The sequence below is a fragment of the Pogona vitticeps genome, chromosome W (genome assembly GCF_051106095.1).
Source record: "Pogona vitticeps strain Pit_001003342236 chromosome W, PviZW2.1, whole genome shotgun sequence".
NCBI lineage: Eukaryota > Metazoa > Chordata > Lepidosauria > Squamata > Agamidae > Pogona > Pogona vitticeps.
Window position 1 is genome coordinate 918,053 of NC_135798.1, and position 22,569 is coordinate 940,621.

Sequence of the window (22,569 nt, forward strand, 5' to 3'; positions counted from 1 at the left end):
CTGATGGAGAGAAAAACAAAGAGAAGAAAGAGGAGTCCTATGTTCAAAAAGGGGAGCCAGGGAACTGCAGACCTGTCAGCTTGACATCCATATATGGAGGAGATTACAAAGCAGACATTCTGCAAACATCTTGAAAACTGAAAGCCAACAGAGAAAGACTGAAAGCATCGGGCATATTTAGCTTTCAGAAAAGAAGCCTCAGAGGAGAGACATAATAGAACTCTTTCCTAAAGATGGGCCTGAATTAATTTGGGCCCCATCCGACGAAATTCATTTGCGCAGAATTAGAGATGCAGCACATAATCTCTCCCACACCCCACAGGCCAGCTGGGCCAGTCATGTCTGACTGTGCACTGCTGGGCTCCTTCTTCTCCAGTAGTGTGCCAATCCAGAATGGAGCTCTGCTGGCCCTTCCTTGCAGTCAACCAATCATTAGTTTAGTGGGGAGAATCCTTGTCGTGCTTCATCAGAGTGGTCAGCTGCTGGAGGAGGCAGGGAAGGGCAGAGCCACTTCCGAGACTGGAGCACCAAAAGAGAAGAAGGACCCTGGTAGTTCATGACAAATTGTGAGTGGCTTGGCCGACCTAGAACATATGAAGAGGTCATGAATTTTGTTGGTGGTTTGGAATTAATTTGGACCCTTCTCTCCTTTTTGGATATGATAGCATTGAACAGGGGATGGAACTTGATAGACTAATAGCCCCTTTCAAAGTCGATTCTATCATCCAACATCATGGCTGGGGGACTCACAGTTGCACGACGGGAGATGTCAGAAATGTCCTCTTCATTCCCAATCATCTTTGTTGCCCTGTCTGGCTAAGCAAAATAACAAAGGAGAAAAGTTTCCACTGTTAACCTCAAGAACAGCACCCTTCCAAAATACAGTTACTGCCTCTTCAATGTGCCACTTCTGATGGAAACTGTGGCAAGTTCTAAAAATTTGTCAAAAATATCTAAAACACAAGATTAAGTGCTAAAATGATTCCACCACTCCCACCATATCAGATAAGCCACTCCCACCATGCTAAAGGTGCTATTCCACTAGGGGAAGGGGCCAACTTTAGATCCCAGTTTCATCAGCCTTTGAACCCTAAGCTGAGTGAAACCCTAGAAGGTCCAGAAATGGACAAACATGGGGAAGCTTCTAACCCTAGATTCCCACTTATCCCCTTATTTGGGGACAAAATACTCTTTTTAAAATGTATATATATTAAGTTCTCATTTTAATGCATGTTCTTCAAACGATGTCTGATGACTCAAACCATTTGCAGAATAAGTCCCATCTTTCAGTTGCCTTTTGTAGAGGACAATCCTTCATCACTTCTGATAAAATGTCTATTTCTGCTATTTACCATATCTTCTCTATAAGATCTTCTTTCGGTACTGTCGGACTTTTCCAATTTCTGGCATAAAGAATTCTAGCTGCAGTGACTATGTACAGTGGTGCCCCGCATAGCGACGTTAATCCGTTCCAGGATTAACGTCGCTATCCGGAAACATTGCTAAACGGAACAAAAAACCCCCATAAGAACGCATTAAACCCTGTTTAATGCGTTCCTATGGGGCAAAAACTCACCGTTCAGTGAAGATCCTCCATAGGGGCAGCCATTTTCGGTGCCTCTTAAGCGAGGAATCTGTCCCAGAAAACAGTGGGCGGCCATTACAAAACCGCCAATCAGCTGTTAAGAAAGCATTGCTTTGCCATGATCGGTTCCCCAAGCAGGGAACCGATCATGGCAAAGCACCGCCAGCCAGCCAGCCCAGGAGAAACTGGGTGTTCTTGGGCAGCGGACGAGCGAGGGCTCAGGAGGAGGGCCGCCAGAATACCCGGGCCTTGCCCTGTCTCCTGGCTCTCCCCGAGCCACCCCTCACCTCCATCTCCGCTGCCGCCACTGGGAGGAGGGCCGCCGAGAACACCCAGGCCTTGCCCTGCCTCCCGGCTTTCCCCGAGCCACCTATTATTGTGGGCAAGAATCCTGTAGAAGAAATGGAGTAGCCCTCATAGTCAACAAAAGAGTGGGAAAAGCTGTACTGGGATATAATCTCAAAAATGATAAAATGATTTCAATACAAATCCAAGGCAGAACTTTAAAATCACAGTCATCCAAGTTTATGCATGAAGAGGCTGAAATTTATCAATTCTATGAAGATTTACAACACCTTCTAGAACTGACACCAAAGAACAATGTTCTTCTTGTTATAGGAGACTGGAATGCTAAAATAGGAGGCCAAGAGATAAAAGGAACAACAGGGTAGTTTGCCATTGGAGTTCAAAACGAAGCAGGGCAATGGTTAATAGAGTTTCGTCAAGAGAACAAGCTGGTCATCACAAACACTCTTTTCTAACACAAGAGGTGACTCTACACATGGACATCACGTTACTGATATGATCTATGAAGGCAGGATCCGAGGCCTTCATCTGCCAGCCCGCAATATTCCAAGATAAAAATTTGATTGCAGGTCTCTTATGCCGAAACATGGGATCTTCCAAGCCGGATAGCTGAGGAGGTGGAGACTCATTCCCCAAGCCACGAGCTAATGATGGCACTAAATCAAAGGGAGAAGATGGCCTAACTGAATTATAATGAGATTGCATACTAACTTCATTTCCTGAGACATTGGTCATTGTATGCTTGGCATCACAGGGATTCTCTCCATCACCTTCAAGCTCTAGGCCCAATGGGTTCTAAGGGGAAGATATGGAGGCAGTGAGAGATTTTACTTTCTTTGGCTCCATGATCACTGCAGATGGTGACAGCATCCATGCAAGATCCTGAAAGTGCAGCTCCAATACTTTGGCCATCTCATGAGAAGAGAAGACTCCTTGGAAAAAACCCCAATGTTAGGAAAGTGTGAAGGCAAGAGGAGAAGGGGACGATAGAGGATGAGATGATTGGACAGTATCACTGAAGCTACCAACATGAACTTAACCAAACTCCAGAAGGCAGTGGAAGACAGGAGAGCCTGACGTGCTCTGGCCAAGGGGTCACGAAGAGTTGGACATGACTTAATGACTAAACAACAACAAAGTTTGGATCAAACAGTTACTTAAATAATTAAATGTTAATGTAATTGAGCCTTTGTCTATTTTTATGGATAACACGGCATGTTTCAGTTTATTTGTAAATACAAGTGTAAAAGGTAGAAGCAAACACATATGTACAAAGTACGGTGATGGAAGGCACACTGTAAAAGAGGGAAAAGTAAAAGTTGAATTTTACCCTGGTAAAGACAAAAAATACTGACCTCATCACAAAACCTCTTCCAGAAGGAAGACATGTAGTTTTGTCAAGTAGAACAGGAATGCTCAAAACTTTATTTAGGAGGGGTGTCAAGATAGAAAAACCATCTGGAAGAAAAGGAACTGAGTGTGCAAGACCCATTTCAAATGCATACAAAACAAATAATACAGAAGTCCTTATTATAAACTAAATTCTAATGTGCACCCCATACCCACGGGACTCCATTTAACAATATTTTAATTATGGACTACCTCTCCAAAATTGTGTAGAGTATTCTTTAGAGGCTTTCCCCCTTCCTTTCACTAACACAAATTCCACAAATTTACCCCAAATATCATAAAATTGTTAGAATTTATTTCCCCTCTTTTTATTTTGAGTTCAATAGTCAATTTATCCTTTACTTTACTTTACTTTTACTGAACTTATACCCCGCCCCTCCAGACAAAGTCTACTCGGGGCAGCTTACATGAGTAATAAAACACAGTAAAAAACATACATAATAAAACCTACTAACTAACAAACTACAGTGGTGCCTCGCTAGTCAGTTACTCCACATGACAGTTTTTTCGCTAGACATTGGCTTTTTGCGGACGCTATAGCAATTTGCAAAACAGTGATTCCTATGGGGGAATTTTGCTGGACAATGTTTGGTCCCTGCTTCGCAAACCTATTTTTGCTAGACGACGATTTGCTTTTTGCTAGACAATAATTTCACTAAAAAGCGATTTCAGTGGAACACATTATCATTGTCTAGCGAGGCACCACTGTAATGTCTACATACATTTAATAAAGGTCCCATACTTCACTATACCAATCTTCTATATATCATTTTTGTCTTTCCAGAACCTAGCTATTAATATTCTGGCACTTGTCGTAAAATTGGTGATTAATTCTTTCAAGTAATAGTCCAAATCTGTGTTATCAAAAGTTGACAATAAAGCAATTTTAGCATTAAAATCAATATCTTTACCAAATATATCACACATTTCCTTAAAAATCAATTCCCACAATTTCTTAACCAGTTTGCATTCCCACCACATATAAACATACTTACCAATTTCCTCATCACATTTCCAACATGCTTTGGGGTATGCTGGATTTATTATATTTATTTTTACAGGAGTCAAATACAATCTTAAACAGATTTTGCATTTTTTTCCTTTATTCTTGTCGACATTAATTTTAAAACTCTCATCCTCCACATTTTTATCCAATCCTCTGTTGTAAATTCTTTTTTAAAATTATTTCCAAAATTTTCAAACCTACTGTTCCATATTCTTTTTCCTCCTGTTCCAAAATTATACTATATATATTTCTTTACTACTCCCTTCAACATTGTATCTTGCATATCTTCATGTGATGACAGAAATTGTTCGTACTTGGTAAGTTCTCTACATTTGACATTAGTTTTCAACCAAACCTTTGTCCAGGTATCTAACTGAATAAGGTTATACCATGATAGTTTATTAGTTTGAAGTTTTGTCATAATCATCTCCTTCGATCTCATTTTGCTCATCCAGTCCTTCAATCTTGCAACCCTTTTATTCTTAAAAAGTTCTACTAAACCTTTTAAATTTGTAGGAAAACTTTCTATTTCAGTCACTAATTTTAATGGTAAAGTTGAGGGACAAAACTTCTCTTTATATTTATTCCATATATTTAACATATTTCTTAAAAATGAGGTTTTTAATTTGATTTATTAAATTTCTCTTTACTACATTAAACAAATATCCTTTGGCATTCCCATTTATTTCAGAAGATTCCATCTCCCACCAAATTAATTTTTCTTTATCATATATAATATCTCAAATAACTCTTAATTGGTTAGTGTGACATGGCAGGCCACTCTGATGTCACTGCCAACTCAGGCTTCTCAGAATTCCCAGCACACTACTTCACTCTTGCTGCCACCAATTATAATGTCTATTTAAGAAGGACAAAGGTTTCCTTCAAAACAAAACAAGTTTATTGAGATAACAAAATAAAATATGAAAATCACAAGTAGCTAATCATGATGTCAGTCACTGTATCACAGACTTCCCTCACTGACCACTTAGGCACGCAGGCGTCTAAACAAGCTCTTTCTCTCTCACACTCCAGATCTGATCTCTCACACCCTCTTCACACCCCTTTTTCTTCCAACTCCACCCTCTTCAGCTCCACCCTCCGTCATCCCATTGGCTGATGATTCACTGCCCAGCTGTGATGGACAGGTGGGGTCAGGGCTGCCTGTTACATTACCTTCCCCCTTAATAAGTTGTTTCATGGGAGGAAAGCTAAAGTGCTTCCTTCTCATGAACAGAGAGCACAACAACAATACATCATAACAATTAAAAATAATCAATATATCAAACAATTACATAACCCTTAAATAAACTTCTTACCTGCATTATATTTTACACTTACATACTTTACCATTTCCAATGTTCCTTAATGCATATTACAGTGGTGCCTCGCATAGCGAGGTTAATCCATTCCGGATTAACCTTCGCTATGCTGAAGCATCGCTGAACGGGGCAGCGATTTCCATTGGAACGCATTAAACATCGTTTAATGCATTCCAAATGGGCCAAATACTCACCGTTCAGCGATGCTTCAGGATGGCCGGCAGCCATTTTCGCGCCCTCGCCTCGCTTAACGAGGGCGCGAAAACGCTGCACGCGGCCATTTTTGGCCATTTCCCGGCTTCCGGCGGCCATTTTGGCCGCCGAACAGCTGATCGGCAGGGTTCGTTTTGCGAAGATCGGTAAGCGAAACGCTTACCAGTCTTCGCAAAGCGAATTTTTCCCCATTAAAAAACGTTGAGCGATCGCATTAGCGATCCGAAAAAACGGATCGCTATGCGATTTCATCGTTATATGGTGCGCTCGTTAAGCGAGGCACCACTGTATTAACAATTAGGTACAACATTTAAACATTTGTTTACTTAACCAATAGCAATTTTACCTGGTACAAGTACATCAAACTTTTATTACATATCAAATTAAAAGTCCAGTTATTACTTTCTCTCTTCAATCCTCGGGTCTTCTGGAAAGGCATCTGCAGCACAGTTCTGAGTCCCTTTGACCACTCGAAGCTCAGAGTCAAAGTCCTGCAAAATCAAAGCCCACCTCATCAGTTTACTGTTGTTGGCTTTGATAGTCCTTAGCCACAACAGTGGGGAGTGATCAGTACATAAGACGAAATGTCTCCCCCAAATATATGGCTTCAGTTTCTGGACCGCAAACAAAATGGCAAGACACTCCTTCTCGATGGTGGACAGGTGTCTCTCCCCTTTTTGCAACTTCTTGCTCAGGTAAGCAACCGGATGAAGATCTCCGCAGTCGTCACTCTGGCACAGCACGGCTCCTAACCCGGAGTTGGATGCATCTGTGAAGATGGTAAACTCACGATGGAAATCTGGAGCTCGCAACACTGGGTTGGTGATCAACACCTCCTTCAGTTTCCCAAACGCCTCCTCACAGCTACTGGACCACTGGATGTTGTCAGCACTCTTCTTGCGAGTCAAGTCAGTCAGTGGAGCTGCTATCTCGCTGAACCTAGGAATAAATCTCCTATAATAGCCTACCAGCCCAAGAAAAGATCTAACTTTCTTCTTGGTGGTGGGTCTAGGCCAACTACTTATAGCATCTACTTTAGATTCCAGGGGTTTTATTCTACCTCCCCCTACTACATGACCCAAGTACTTCATTTCAGGGCTACCCAGCTGGCATTTGCATGCTTTCACCGTTAGCCCAGCTGCTTTTAATCTTTGCAGCACTATTTCTAAGTGACAAAAGTGATCCTTCCAGGTGTGACTGAAGATATCTATGTCGTCTATATAAGCTACAGTAAAGTTGCTAAGCCCTTGCAAAGTCTTGTCCATAAGTCTTTGGAACGTAGCTGGTGAATTCCTTAACCCAAAACTTATGACACGAAACTCAAATAGGCCAAAAGGGCTACAAAATGCTGTTTTCTCCTGATCCTTGGGGTCAATTCGCACTTGCCAAAACTCTTTGGTCAGGTCTAGGCAGGAAATATACTGACATCCCCCTATGGCTTGGTTACTAGGTTAAGCTTTCTATAATCAACACAGAACCGAATACTTCCATCTGGTTTGTCCACCAGGACTATAAGAGCAGACCAAGGGTTTGATGATGAAACAATAATATTCTCCTTCAACATCTCATCTAGCTCCTTGCGCACCTTGTCAACATATGACCCAGTGACTCTATATGGAGTTACTGCTTGTGGGGATGCATCTCCTGTATCTATCTTGTGCACCACTCCCTTGGCTAACCCAGGCTTGTTAGAGAAAACATGTTGGTACTTTGTAACTAAGGATTTCAATTCATTCTGCTGCTCTTGGGAAAGTAAAGGGCTGATTTTAACTTCTTCAGGGTTGTACCTAACTTTTCCTCTCCCTTCCCAATAAGGCAAATGGTGTTTCTCCTTGTCAGCTGCTTTCATGGCAAATAACACCATATTCTCCTCTCTATAATATGGTTTAATCATATTCACATGAACCACCCTCCTGCCTGGTTCTCCATCTTCTTTAATGATGTAATTAAGATCATTCATTTCGGCAATAATTCTGAATGGTCCTGCCCAATTTAATTGTACCGTAATTTGTTCCATTTGAGAGGTCTCAGCATAAGTACCTCATCTCCAGGGTTAAAACTTCGTTCTCTGGCTTTTCTGTCATACCAGACTTTCTGTTTATTTTTCTGCACTTGAAGATTCTCAGCAGCTAGTTCTAAATTTCTTTTCAGGGTGTTCATCAGGGTGTCTAAATATGAGATTATGTTCTCAGGATCATCTCCTTTTATTTGTTCCCAATTTTGTCTAACTAAGTCAAGGGGTCCTCTCACTTTTCTCCCAAACAGCCATTCAAAAGGACTAAATCTGGTACTGTCTTGGGGTACTGATCTATATGCATACAACAGGAGCTGTAATCTCTGGTCCCAATTGTTAGGGTTTTCAGCAAAATAGGCCCTAATCATGCACATCAGGGTACCATTAAACTTTTCTGTAAGCCCATTAGATTGAGGATGATATGGGGAAGTATTCAAATGTTTGATCCCACATATTTGCCATAGTCTCTGCATGAGTTTTGAGGTAAAAGATGTTCCTAGATCAGTTACTATCTCTGACGCAAATCCCATTTGACTCATATAACTCAGCAGGGCATCAGCCACTGTATGAGTCTCAATATTTCTCAGAGGAATGGCCTCTGGGCATCGTGTGGCATGGTCCACAATAGTCAGAATAAATCTGTTCCTTCTTTTGGTGACTCTAGGCAATGGCCCTACAATATCCACGCCAATACGTTGAAATTATGGGTAATGGGCATAGCTTTGCCTTTGTTTATTTCTGTTATTACCCTGTTTCTGACAAACATCGCAACTTTGACAGAAATTCTTAATCTGCTTTCCCATCTCTGGCCAATAGAAATTTTGTGCTATTTTTTGTTTGGTTTTATTAATTCCTAGATGAGCAGCAAATCTATCTGAATGTCCTCTTTCTAATATTTTCTGGCGGTATTTTACAGGAACTACTAACTGCTTTTGTATATCATCCCCTCCTTTCCTGGGGTTTACCAGTGTCTCTCTGTACAATTATCCCTGTTCACTGTGGAACCTTTCAGGTGTTTCAGGGGCTAACTGTATTTCAGACACGTTCTCAAAGCAGCATTTTAGTGTGGAATCTGCTTGTTGTTCTTGAGAGAAAGTATTGTTTTGGGAAATATCAAGTGTAAATAACTCAGCTGAGTCTCTGTTGTCGGTCACTCCCTTCCCCGACTGTCACTCTTTTCTTCAGCTGCCTCTGCTTGCTCTTGTTGTGAACGTGTTAGAACTAGAACTCTCTTAATATGCTCAGAGAGGTCTGTACCAATCAAAACGGCCGATGGCAACTGTGAGGAAATTCCTACGCGCCAATTTCCCTGCCATCACCGATATCGAATTGGTAATTCAGCCATAAGCAAAATAACAGTTTCTTGTCCTATTCCTTTCACTGACATGCATTCTTCTTTTAAAATGTATTTCTGAAGTACGATATCTGGGTGACATAGAGTTACTTGTGAACAAGAATCTTTCAGAGCCATGTATTTGTTATCTAAAACACAAATATTGTCCCCAGCCGTTTTAAATAATTCTTGATCCATTTTAATTAGAAAGCAATGTCTGATCTCGACAACAGGAAAATCAGGTTCAAAATTATCATCTTGTGTAGAGAGCTCTGCTTGTGTTGCCATGGGTACTGACTCCTCCCCTTGTGTATTATCTTGTCCCTGCTGGACACAGTAAACAGCTTTAGGCTTGCTTAAATTTACTTTTTGTGGTAAAAATTCTCTATTCTCTGTTTTTACCACACTGGGATACAATATGACCTTTTTCATTACATTTAAAGCAAGTTCTAACATTCCATTGATCATTTCCAGCACCTTTTCCTACTTTTCCCTCCAAAAATTTTGCCCTCTGGCTTGGCTCTGTTCTGAGGACTTTCCCACAAAATGGCCGCCAACCCTCTGCTGGTCTTTAAATTGTCCTCTAGGATATTTATTAGAGTCCTCCCAAGTTTTCCTCACACTTTTTCCCCTCAGAAAAGCTGTTTTTTCGTATCTGGGAAATAAAATCAGCTATCTCCCCTGCCTGTTTCAAATTCTGGGGTCTCTTCTCCTTGACCAAATATTTTAGTTCACCATGTAAGAGAGAATAAAACTGTCCCAACCCCACAACATTTTTCAGATCCTGAACTGTCTGAACTCCCTCCTGTAACAGCCATTTGTTTAAACATCTGGACAAGTTTGCCCCTAATTGTGAGTAGGATTCATCAGGTTTCTTAGTTAGTGACCTGAATTTTTGCCTCAGATGTTCTGCATTTATGCCATACCTGGCAAACACTAACTTTTTGAATTCAGTATAATCTTTAATTAATTCGACTGGCATCTCCGCATATATCTCAGCCAGGCCTCCACTAATTTGGGATCTCAATATAATCATCTTTTCAGATTCCCTCACTTGAAATTCCTCACACGCTCTTTCATACATCACAAGGAATGATTCTGGATCATCTCCCTTCCTAAAAATTGGGAATTTCTTCAGGTCTGCCTTACATAACTGACTCCCCTCAGAGTTGGCTCCCCTATTGTTATTATTGTTTTGATTTTCTAATTCTAACCTTCTGAGTTCAAAAGCCATACGTTCTTTCTCTAATCTTTCTTCCCTCTCCATTTTTTCTTTCTCTAAAGCCATTCTCTCTTTCTCAATTTGTAAGGCTATTTGTCTTTCCTCAGCTTGGGCTTTGGCCTGCATTTCTAGCTCCTTCAATCTGTATTCATGAGCTTGAGCTAATTCCAACTTTCTGAGTTCTGTTGGGTCTTCCTTTGAGGAGTTTTCTCTCTCCTGATCTGAGGTAAAACCTCCCTCAAAATCCCCATTTTCCTCATCTGACCCAGCTGCTGTTTCACAAGGCACCTGCTCAGTTTTCTTCCCTCTAGTCAAAGGCATTTCCCTCTCTTAAGGCTTATTATTCACTTTTAAAAGCCTTGATTTTAAAAGTCCACTTTTTCTCCTGTCAGTGAGTGTCTGTGATACAATCTAGCTTCCAGCACTCATCCACTGGCAAGCTAGCTACTGTTACCAGGCTTCAGCCTCCAGCTAGGCCTCACACCAAAGACAGAATTTCTCTCTCTGCCTCAGGCTCTAAAATGTTAAACACACAGCTTCACCCTGTCCCAGGTTTAGCTGTTTTGAGACCCCCTCAGCCTCACTGCCCTTGGCTCTGCTCTGTCCCCTCAGAGTTTTCCCTAAACTCAGGACAAGCCAGCCAATCTGCCACAGATTTTGCTTTGGGCAACTCTCCACAGAAATGGTCACCACAGAGCCTCCCTGTCTTAGTCCCCAATCTGAGGTCCTGCGCCCTTCTACTAGACTCGCTCCGTGTGAGACAAATCCTAGAAGGTTACCCACGCGTTCACTCAGACCTCCCTAACTAAAGACCCCTGCTCTGGGCACCTTTCTAGTCAAGGTTTCACTGGATTTTCGAATCCTGCCACTGGATACCAATTTATTGTGACGTGGCAGGCTACTCTGATGTCACTGCCAACTCAGGCTTCTCAGAATGCCCAGCACACTACTTCACTCTTGCTGCCACCAATTATAATGTCTATTTAAGAAGGACAAAGGTTTCCTTCAAAACAAAACAAGTTTATTGAGATAACAAAATAAAATATGAAAATCACAAGTAGCTAATCACTATGTCAATCACTTTATCTGATTTAATCAATCACAGACTTCCCTCACTGACCACTTAGGCACGTAGGCCTCTAAACAAGCTCTTTCTCTCTCACACTCCAGATCTGATCTCTCACACCCTCTTCACACCCCTTTTTCTTCCAACTCCACCCTCTTCAGCTCCACCCTCCGTCACCCCATTGGCTGATGATTCACTGCCCAGCCGTGACGGACAGGTGGGGTCAGGGCTGCCTGTTACAGTTAGCTACATAGTAATTTTTAACATTAGGCATACTTAAACCTCCTTTTTTGGGGCCTTATACCAATATCTTTTTTTTCTGGATTTTTTTACCTTGATTACAAAATCCATTACAGTGGACCCTTGACTTACAGACGGCTTGACTTACAGACTTTTTGAGTTACAGACTTCTCTGGCCGCAAAATTTAGATTTGACTTGCAGACTGAGATTTGACTTACAGACCAGAAAAAAACCAAAATGGAACAAAAATGGCCTGTTACGGGATTAATCGGTTTTCAATGCACTGTAGGTCAATGGAGACTTGACTTACAGACTTTTTGACTTGAGAACCGCCTTCCAATATGGATTAAGTTCTCAAGTCAAGACCCCACTGTAATTAATCCTTGCCAGTACTTAAAATCCTCTTCTTCTAATTGTATTGGGAGCATCCTAAATAAGAAAGTAATCTTTGGTAATATTTTCATTTTGATTGTAGCAATTCTCCCAAACCATGATAGTTTCAATTTAGAATAGTCTTGCAGTTTATCTTTAATATCATTTTTTTATTTTATTAAAATTTTTCTCCTTTAATTTTTTAATTATTTGTATTTTTTGTATTTTTGTTGTTGTATATGTATTTGGCTTTTTTGTATTAAAAATTAAAAATGTAAAAAAGCAAACAAAACAAAGCAAAAAGACCCATCGGAAATGGGGGGGAAATCCAAAAATCAAGGAAACCCTCCATCGGAAATGGGGGAAAATCCAAAAAGCAAGGAAACCCCCGAGATGCATCGGAAATGGGGGGATCAAAAAAAGCAAGGAAATCCCTCAAATCCCATTTGAAATGGGGGACATCCAAAAAGCAAGGAAACCTCTGAAGACCCATTGGAAATTGGGGGGAATCCAAAAGGCAAGGAAACTCCCCAAGATCCATTGGAAATGGGGGGAAATCCAAAAGGCAAGGAAACCCTCCATTGGAATTGGTGGAAAAATCCAAAAAGCAAGGAAACCCACCAAGACCCCTCGGAAATTGGGAGGGGGAATCCAAAAAGCAAGGAACCACCCCGAAACCCATCGGAAATGGGGAAAAATCCAAAAAGCAGGGAAACCCCCCCAAGACCCATCAGAAATGGGAGGGGGAATCCAAAAACCAAGGAAACCCCTCAAGATCCATCAGAAATGGTAAAAAAAACCCAAGACCAATCACAGCACAGAAACATAACCCCCAGCCCAAAATCATATTGCAAAAAAAACCCAGAATGGTTTTTTAAAAGCAGAAAACAGCACCTTACCTTACCAGGCAGTCCCAAACCTCCCTGCAAACACACACACACTCACTCAGAAGCAGAAGCTAGGCAGTCCAAAGCCTCCTCCGATCACACACTCTCTTAACTCAGTGGACAGGAAACGGGTCAATTACCCCAAATGGGGTAAAAATGAAAATCCTGGAGGTAATTTTGGATGTGACCCTAACCCCATTTCCTCCTCTTCCTCTTCCTCCTCTTCCCCGGCTCGCCGATCGTCCCCTTCCCGCTCCCTTTTCTGGCCCGGCTAGGGACCTCTGAAGTACACAAAACCTTTTATACTTAAAGATCACCTCCTGAGGCTTATTTTCTAAAGTGCCAGGCTTTGGTGAGGGTGGATACCAAGAACAACTGGGTAAAGAAGGGGAGTTCTGCAGCTAATTTTCACCTTAAAGAGCTGGCCTTCTGCTGTGCATTTTACTGGAACGTAAGCAAGTTCCCAGAACTCTCAATAGAGAGTTGCAGAGAGATATTTTTAAAAAAATATCCAGATGGATCCCCAGCTGCGAACTCCACTCTTTGCGGCAAGGGTCACCCCCCCAAACAAGAGGGAGTCACCCAAGCCACCAATAGTGGGGGCACCATCCTCAGAACCTCCATCTTATCCGGGTTCAGCCTCAGCCCATTTTCCTGCATCCATTGCAGTAGAGCCCCCAGACAGCACTGGAGGCACAGGGCAGCATCACCTGCAGTTGGTGGAAAGGAGATGTAGAGCTGTGTGTCATCAGCATACTGATGACATGATGCCCCACACCCCTGATGACCCCACCCAGAGGCCTCATATAGATATTAAATAGGACTGGGGAGATAATCGACCCCTGTGGAGCCCCACAATTGAGACTCCACGGGGCCGAGACACTCTCCCCAAGCTGTACTCTCTGAGGTCAGTCCCCCAAGAAGGAACGGAGCCAGGCAAGTGCCAGGCCACCAATTCCCAACTCGGAGAGCCTCCCCAGGAGGATACCGTGGTTGACGGTATGGAAGGCCGCCAAGATGTCGAGAAGGACCAACAGAGATGTTTTACCCATCATCCTCCCTCAACAGGTCATCGTCTAGGGTGATCAATGCTGTCTCTGTACCGTGGCGCAGCCTGAAGCCAGACTGAAATGGATCCAGGGCATCTTCCTCCTGGGGGGGTAAATTTGGAGGGGGCAGATGGGAAGTCTGGGAGGGGTCTCGATATCCCCTCCCCTCCAGCAAGACACCAGGGCCCTTTCTCTGTACATGTCCTGTGTCCTCCTCGGCTTTCATGCGAGGAGACCCCCTTCTTTCCCTGGATCCTGCAAGCACTCTTTTGGGGGGTGGCAAAGGCAGAAAGGAGGGAGTGTCGCTTGGAGCTTCTTCCCTCCCCCCAATTTCTCCTTCCTCAAAGTAAGCCCCCTCCAGCCTCACCCCCAGGTGTGAAGCAGGCTATGGAGTGCAGAGGGGAAGGAAGGAGGAAGGGGGAAAGGGGGGCTGCAAAGGGGGGACATGAGGGGGTCCCAGAAATGGGGCTTTGGGGGAGAAGAGGGGGTCAGCTGGGTGCAATGGGGATCCCTTCCTGCCCCCCATTGCCTGGCCTCTTATCCTGAACCTCTTCAGGATCCCCCTCCCTCTCCACTTTTCTCTTCTCTTGATGCCTATGTATGTAGTTACATCACAAACCACTGTAACTATGCCCAATTTTTACTTACGCCAATAAAGGATCTATCTATCTATCTATCTGTCTGTCTGTCTGTCTGTCTGTCTATCATCTATCTATCTATCTATCTATCTATCTATCTATCTATCTATCTATCTATCTATCTATCTATCTATCTATCTATCTATCTATCTATATCTATCTATCTATCTATCTATCTATCTATCTATCTATCTATCTATCTATCTATCTATCTATCTATCTATCTATCTATCTATCTATCTATCATACCTCCAATTCTTCTCCTATAAAGATTTCTTTAACAAAATATATCAGGGCAATGTACTCGTGCCTGGTGAATTTAGAAACAGGCCTCCCTGTAAGGGCAGACTGGGCGTGGTGAGGGAAAACAAATGGGGCGCTGAGATCTGGAAGCAGGACCGGACCAACATGGTTCAAAAGGATCCTTTGAAGGGTGGGTCAGCATGGTGGAAATGAAAGAAAATGCCCGGGAAATAAAGTGCTGGAGAGCGAACGGAGCCTCCATGACACGGGGCTGGAGTCGATGATCCAGAGGGTCCCTTCCCACTCAGCAGTTCTAAGAGGATGGGTAGACTCCAGAAGCGACATCTCGCATCAGTGAAGGTATGATTTCTAACGTACCTCTCTAGTGGAAAAAGAGGTGAGTTTCAGGATTTCTGAGGGCTCTGGAAGAAACCTGAGGCATTTTGGGACATTTAATGAAACCGGAATGATTGCTAGGCAATCCAAAATCAAATCTCCAGAGTTAGCCTTACAAATCACTTTACGGAAGGGCTCAGGCAAATCTACTTTATACACCTTTTATTAGCTACGTGTTAGATGGCCAGAATATCACACTAGAGGAAAAATTAACAAAAAAAACTTCAGCCAAAGGAATAAAGGTCCCCCCACATTAATCTATTTATTGAGGTGGGAGAACCTTTCATAGTTATTGAGGAGTAGCAAAGCTAATATCAGCCTCTGAGGCTCTTACATTTGGGGGCATCGCGAGCCAGGTTGAAATGTGAACATTTTAAGAGCATGTTTCGAAGCTCTTATATCCAACGTCTGCAATGGGACAGAGAGTGGGGTGGGAGGAGGGAGTAAGTAATGAGAATTACTATTGCATTGTATAAGTTATAGACATTTAAGGGAAAAATTACCTGGAGAGATGTCGTTCACAGAAATCTCCAGCAGGAGGTCCTCGTGCAGAGATCTCGAGCCTCGATGCAGAAGATCACTCGCTCTGTTGGGATCAATACGGGGTCACCTCCTCAAAGGCCACTGGAGGCGGGAAGGAGAAAACAGTCTTACTAGGTGGAAAAGGCCCCACAACGTCCCAACTCTGTTTGTTTGTTTAAAAGGTTTGAAAATAACAGGCATACTCTGAAGTTCAGCTTCAGTAACCTGACTCGCATGTCCAATTTTCTGACAAACCGGTCAGCTGTGACAATTACGTCTGACTGATTTTGAAACACTGGGCCAGTAGAAACAAGTAGTAATTTTATTTAAGATCCTTTGGAGGCGAAGGTGGCCAGAAAAAGCAACAGCATGGGCTAAAGCAAAAAACCTTTTCTCGGCAAGGCTTTGGCACCGTGTCGGGGGAGGCAGGATCTCCTCGTAAGAAAGTCCCAGACCAATCTTGACACAGCCACCCACACCTATGGGGGGACAGTGGTGAGAGGGGCTCCCCAGCCTCAGTGCAAGGAGAGAAGGACGTGGGATGGGTGGGCAGGAGCAGTGAAGGAAGAAGAGGTGGAGCAAAAGAGAGATGCACCACCCACCCCGAGGCTCCTCCTTCTGAGGGGTGGGGCATCACCTCCTCCTCCTGGATGCCCCCTCCCCCCAAAAGGGAATCCAAAAGGCCCCACAGCCAAGCGTGTGTGAAGGAAGGCCTGGGGGGGTCACCCGGAGAGTCGCCGCATCTCCTTCCCTTTGGAAACCCTCCCAATGGAAGGAAGGAAAGCAAAAAAGGAAAAGGAGAAACAAAGATTCCCTGCACGCTCTCACACACACATGCATGGAGGAGATCCTTGCGAGCATCCTGCCTCCCAGGGTGGGATTGTGACCCTCCCTCAATCTCCCTCCCCATAAATCATCCCTGTAAAAACTACATATGAAAAAGCCATGCTCTAACATTTCGATTTCTTTATCATTGCAGGGGCATAGTCGATTTTCATAAGGTGTACTGTGGTAACATCCTTCTAAAACTGCAGATGGAAGGCAGTTAAATCTAGCTCCTGAAAAGGCCTGCCGGCATTTTGAGATGGTTAGGTTTTCCAGGTAGTTAGCTCTTTGGTGGAATTTGAAATTTAGACCAAAGTTCATAGGGGAACAGATGTTATGGAGATTATAAACTCCTTTTCTCGGTAAGGCTTTGGGTTGACAAGCTGATGCTTTTGTACCAAATCCAAATGGGATTCCTGTGCAAATGCTCCGTACAAAAGTCCCTTTGCAGCCCAAGACAACCTGAGAGCTTTCACTGGGGAGGAAGGCAAACCAGAGTCAGCCGGGTCCCTTTGAGACGGCAGAGAGAGGGTCACTTTTCTAGGCCCAACAGAAACATCCAGGGGAAATGGCCTGGTTCGGAGGCAGAAATCTGTGCCTGAGCAGACAGCTCTCCCTCCCCCCACCCCACCCCCCACTTTCTGAGTTTACAACCTCAGGGTTAATTAATTGTTCATCAGGCTCTGACTGCCCATCAGTCCCTTCAGCATGTTTGGAAGGCAACAAACTCAACTTCTCCAGGTCAGCAATACAGTGGTGCCCCGCATAGCGACGATAATCAGTTCCGGATAAATCATCGCTATCCGGAAACGTCGCTATATGCGGCAAAAAAACCCCATAGGAATGCATTGAAACCCCTTCAATGCGTTCCTATGGGGGATAAACTCACCGCTAAGCACAAATTCTCCATACAGCCGCCATTTTCGTCAACTCGGTAAGCGAGGAAACTGCGTGAAAATGCTGCGGGCGGCCATTTTCTTCTTCTGGTGGTCATTTTGGAACCGCCGATCAGCTGTTTTAAAACATAGCAATGTGAAGATCGGGAAGCGAAACGCTTGCCGATCAACGCAATGCGATGTTTTCCCTATTTAAAACATCGCAATGCGATCGCTTTTGCAATCACAAAATCCACATCGCTATGCGGATTCGTCATTAAACGGGGCGCTTGTTATGCGAGGCACCACTGTATTCCTGTTTTTAAACATTATGGGCAGCCTTGGGCCCTTGATTTCTTTGTCCTGCCTAATCAACCGGGAATTCTCATTTGTAGCCCCCTTTTCTCCTGGTCAGAGGGCTTAAGGCCATGCAGAATGTTAAAAACTGTCGTATGGGTTTTAAAAGGCAAATGGGCAGAGTGTGTGGAAGTGCTGGTTTAAAAAAAGGAGAAAACAGCACCTCCCGTGCAACATAGTGGTCGTGGCAAAAGAGCCACAGAGCAGATGGGTGTTGGAGAAATCAGCTTTCCTGAGGTTGATCTCCCTTTCCTTCATCCGACCTAAAGGCTGACAGAAACAGACAGCAACTTGGGTTCAGAAATGAATGAGCATGGCTTCCCTTTAGCTACAGAAACCATCCTGTTAGAATGCAAAAGAACAACTCTGGTGACATGGAAAGGTATTTCTTCACCAGAATACCCTCGTTCTGTCATTTATTTATTTATTTATTTATTTATTTATTTATTTATTTATTTATTTATTTATTTATTTATTTATTTATTTATTTATTTATTTATTTATTTAGTTATTTATTTATTTATTTTATACCCCGTCCCTCTAGACCATGTCTACTTGGGGCGGCTTACAACATAAAATAGGACAATATAATATATAAATAATCATAAAATACAATATATTAATACAATTGGATTAAAAGTTAGCGAAATGGAATAAGAAGAGAGAAAGAAAAAATAAACGACTTAGCTGACTGGAGGGAAGGCCTGCTTAAATAGCCAAGTTTTAAACTGTTTTTCTCCCCCAAAACGTTCTGGCCGGTTGCATAAAGAGTCGCCACCCGAAACGCACCAACTCTCACAGGCGTCAAAGCCTGGCAGACCCTGAGGGAGGTGGAAAGAACTCCCCCCAACACGAAAAGGCTTGTTTCAAAGAGCCTTTCCTGACACGTCTCCCCCGCCTGGTTCCTCACATGTCCAGTCATGATCTCAACTCCTCCCGCCCCCCTCCAGGCTGGACACTGCCTCGGCCCCCCAGATGCTGAGCCTCTCCATCCACAGCCCAAAATGTTAAAAACAGCCTTATGGGTTTTAAAAGGCAAACGGGCAGAAGTGTGTGGAAGTGCTGGTTTTAAAAAAGGAGAAAACCTCCCGCACAAAAGAGCCACAGAGCAGACGGGCGTTGGAGAAATCAGCTTTCCGGAGGTTGGCCTCCCTTTCCTTCATCCTTTCCTTCATCCGGCCTAAAGGCTGACAGAAACAGGCAGCGACTCGGGTTCAGCAATGAATGGCCGCGGCTTCCCTTGAGCTACAGAAATCGTCCAGTCAGAACGAACAACTCTGGTGACCTGGAAGGGTATCTCTTCCCCAGAATAGCCTCGTTCTGTCATTTCTCCCCCCAAAAATGTGCTAGCCGGTTGCAGAAAGAGTCGCCCCCCCCCGAAACGCACCGACTCTCACAGGCGCCGAAGCCTGGCAGACCCCGAGGGAGGTGGAAAGAACTCTTTACCCCCTCACACGAAAACACGAAAAGGCTTGTTCCGAAGAGCCTTTCCTGACACGCCTCGCCTGCCTGGTTCCTCACATGTCCTGTCAGGATCTCAACTCCTCCCCCCCCCTCAAGGCTGGACACTGCCTGGGTCCCCCCACCGGACACTGAGCCTCTCCATCCACAGCCTGGGGATCGGGGCCCCAGAGGCCCTGCCCTCCCTCCTTGGCTTGTTTGTGCCTTTGTTGGAGGGGACCCAGAAGAAGGGAAAGGCCAGCCTTGACCGAAGGGAGGGTGTGTGTGTGGGGGGTTGTTCTGGGGGTCCGATTTGCCATCTGGGTTCCTTTTCTCTTTTTTCAGGGAAATGACCCCCTCTCTGTCTCTGCCCCCCCCCAAATGCATCATCCTGGTCTCCTTCCCTCCTCCCCCCAGGAGCCTAGATCAGCCCCCTCACCTGTGAACCCCATTTCGGTTACCCCACCATCACCCCCTTGCTTCACCCCCTTTTGCAGCCCCCCTTCCTCCTCCTCCTTCCAACCTCATCAGGCTCATTCCCCCCCCCCGGAAGGCTTTTCCAAGTTTTGACATAATGGGGGAGGGAATGTTGAGGTTGGGTTTCCCCCCCTCCCCTTGGGGGTCCCTTGAGGTTTTGACTGGAGTGGGGGGGGGGAGAGCCAGGCCCCTTTCTCTCTTTCCCCTTTGAAACCCACCCACTCCCCACCCCAAAGTGGGATCTGGACTCCTCTCCCCCCCCAAAGCAGCCCCCTCCCTCTCCTGAAGACAGACACCCCCCTCCCCCCGCACGCAGAGGGGGGGGGAGACCCAGAAGAAGCCAAAGGCCAGCCTTGGGGGAGATTTGCCATCTGGATTCTTTTTCCCTTTTTTCGGCGAAATGATCCCCCCTTTCTGTCTCTGTCCCCCCCCCAGACAGCTTATGCGACGTCCTCCCTCCCTCCGTCCACGCCCCCCCGCCTTTGCCCACCTCCTGCCCAGACCCGATGGGGGAAGATCCTCGGAGCCCCATAGAGGTGGGGGGGGAAGGAGAGGGAGAGGGGAGGGGGGCTGACCTCCGGGGGCTTCCGCTTCCTGTTAGAGCAGCGCCTCTTCCCCCCACATAGCTCTAGGGTCCTCTCTCTTCCTCCCGCCCCCCCCCTCAAAGAATGGAGAGGGAGGAGGGGGAGGGGTGTCCCCTCTTTCCTCTCTCCAGAGGCCCCGCCCTCCTTCCTTCCTTCCCCGCTTCTCCAACCGCCGGTCTTGAGGGGGGGGAGGGGAGGAGAAAAGGGCGGGAAGGAACAGAACACCGTCAGGGAACAACCGCCCTCGAGGGGGGTGGGTGAGCAGGGGGCGGGGCCTCTGAGGGCGTTCGGTCGCTTTTCCCCCTTCAGGAGGGGAACTGAGGCGAGGGGGGGGGAGGGGCTCTCCCTTCTCTTTGAAGCCTCCCCCGTTCGGAGCCTCCTCTGAGGGGATTCGCCGGAGATTTCCTTCCAGGAGCGGGAGGCGCTTTCTTTGCCAAGGGAGGGAATTTTTATGCCCTCACCGTCAACGTTCGATTTTGTGAAGAAGGATCTCTCCAAACTGGGAGAATCGTGGCAAAATGGCAAGTATTTGCCACGATTCTCCCAGTTTGGAGAGATCCTTCTGGAGCTCTTCACAATCCCTTCGGGTCTTCACCACCCAAAAAAACGGTTTGTGTCACCTGCAAACTTGGCCACCTCATTGCTTCTCCCCGTCTCCAGGTAACTGAGGAACAGGCTGAAAAGCACCGATTCAGGGACAGATCCCTGAAGGCACACTGCTCCTCACTTCCCTCCATGGTGAAAATCTGCCTATTGACACCTCCTCCTCCCTGTTCCCTGGTTCTCCACCAGTTCTCGACCCATAAGAGGACCTGCCCTCTCATCCCCTGGACTGTGGAGTTCCCTCAGCAGCCGCCTTGGGCGAGGGTGTTGCGAACCAGCCTCCCTCTAAGGATGGCTGCTCGGTCGGCCAGAGAGCATCCAGGCTTTCCAGGTACCCCTTTCCAGCTGGGCTGAGTCCTGGTAACCCCAGCTAGGGCGTAACACAGATCCTTTCCCACAAGTCTGGCCTAAAAGGTTCACTCCTGCACTAAATTATACTTAACGAGTACAGGCACCTGGGCTTTGTAGTCCCTTAAGAATCTCTAAAGCTCAGAAAGATAGGACTCTGCTACTAGCAATCTCCTGGCCTTACCGCTCCCTCCCCCCCCCAGAAGCAGGCTCAGCCGACTTGCTGTTCAAAATACCGTTCTTAAGGATTTTAAGAATAAAAGTCTTTATAGATATTCAGTTTGTTGCATAAGCACAGCATAGATTACATTTCCAAAGAATATTGCAGTTAAATGAATAACAAAATCCAGCTAAGTAAAAAAATAACTTCTAAAAAGCTCTTTTTTAAATGGCCTGAATCAATGGCTACAGGCAAGACAAGCAAGAAATACATGCATGGAAAAACATTGTGGAGAGCCTCTGTCTCCTAAAAAATCTGGTACAGTGGTGCCTCGCTTAACGAGCGCCTCGTATAGCGACGAATCCGCATAGCGATCCCTTTTCCAGGATCGCTAATGCGGAGGCATAGGGTTGGCCCCAATGGGCGAAACTCGCATAGCGAAGATCGGTAAGCGTTTCGCTTACTGATCTTCGCTTTGCGACGCCCGAAAATCAGCTGTTCGGCGGCTCCAAAATGGCCGCCAGACGCCCAAAATGGCCACGCACAGCGTTTTCGTGCCCTCCCCTCGCTTACCGAGGGCGCGAAAATGGCTGCCGGACCCTGGAAACTTCGCTAAACGTTGAGTTTTGTGCCAATTTGAAATGCATTAAACGATGTTTAATGTGTTCCAATGGCTTTTTACTTTCCGCTTAGTGAAGTTTTCACATAGCGAAGGTTAATCCGGAATGGATTAACCTCGCTATGTGAGGCACTGTGACAAACCCAGACCTACTGGGATCTATCACACAGTTACTAAGCTGCCACCAACCATTCCCTATAATAAGTCACACAGACCAGGGATGGATTTTTAAACAATAAAAGAATAAGGTTTATTTTAAATACAAACAGGGTAAATAAAACAATCAGGTGAATAAAATAAAGTAACGTGGCTTATTCTCACACACACAAGCATACAGTTTGGTTCACCTAGAACCTTTAACTTAAAGCACAGACCCTGAACCCATCAGTTCTGGCTAACCAACAGACCCCTGAACCTTTCAGGCTGGTACTCTGACACACAGTAGTACCCTGTCAG

General features: G+C 45.1%; 1 protein-coding gene across 3 annotated transcripts in view; it reads right to left on the minus strand.

Moving 5' to 3' along the window:
• Window positions 1–20,508, minus strand: part of LOC144584979 (uncharacterized) — a 34,706-nt gene extending 14,198 nt beyond the window's left edge. Inside the window, exons 1-4 of one of the 3 annotated variants that reach the window (XM_078382376.1) lie at window positions 20,290–20,480; window positions 15,807–15,927; window positions 3,247–6,611; window positions 751–816 (exon numbers count right to left, since the gene is read on the minus strand). The gene's annotated coding sequence lies outside the window, so the exon portion shown is untranslated. Of the gene's footprint in view, window positions 1–750; window positions 6,612–15,806; window positions 15,928–20,289 lie in introns of all 3 variants that reach the window. The other 2 variants (XM_078382375.1, XM_078382374.1) reach the window with 2 other exon arrangements.
• Window positions 20,509–22,569: the final 2,061 nt, after the last annotated feature.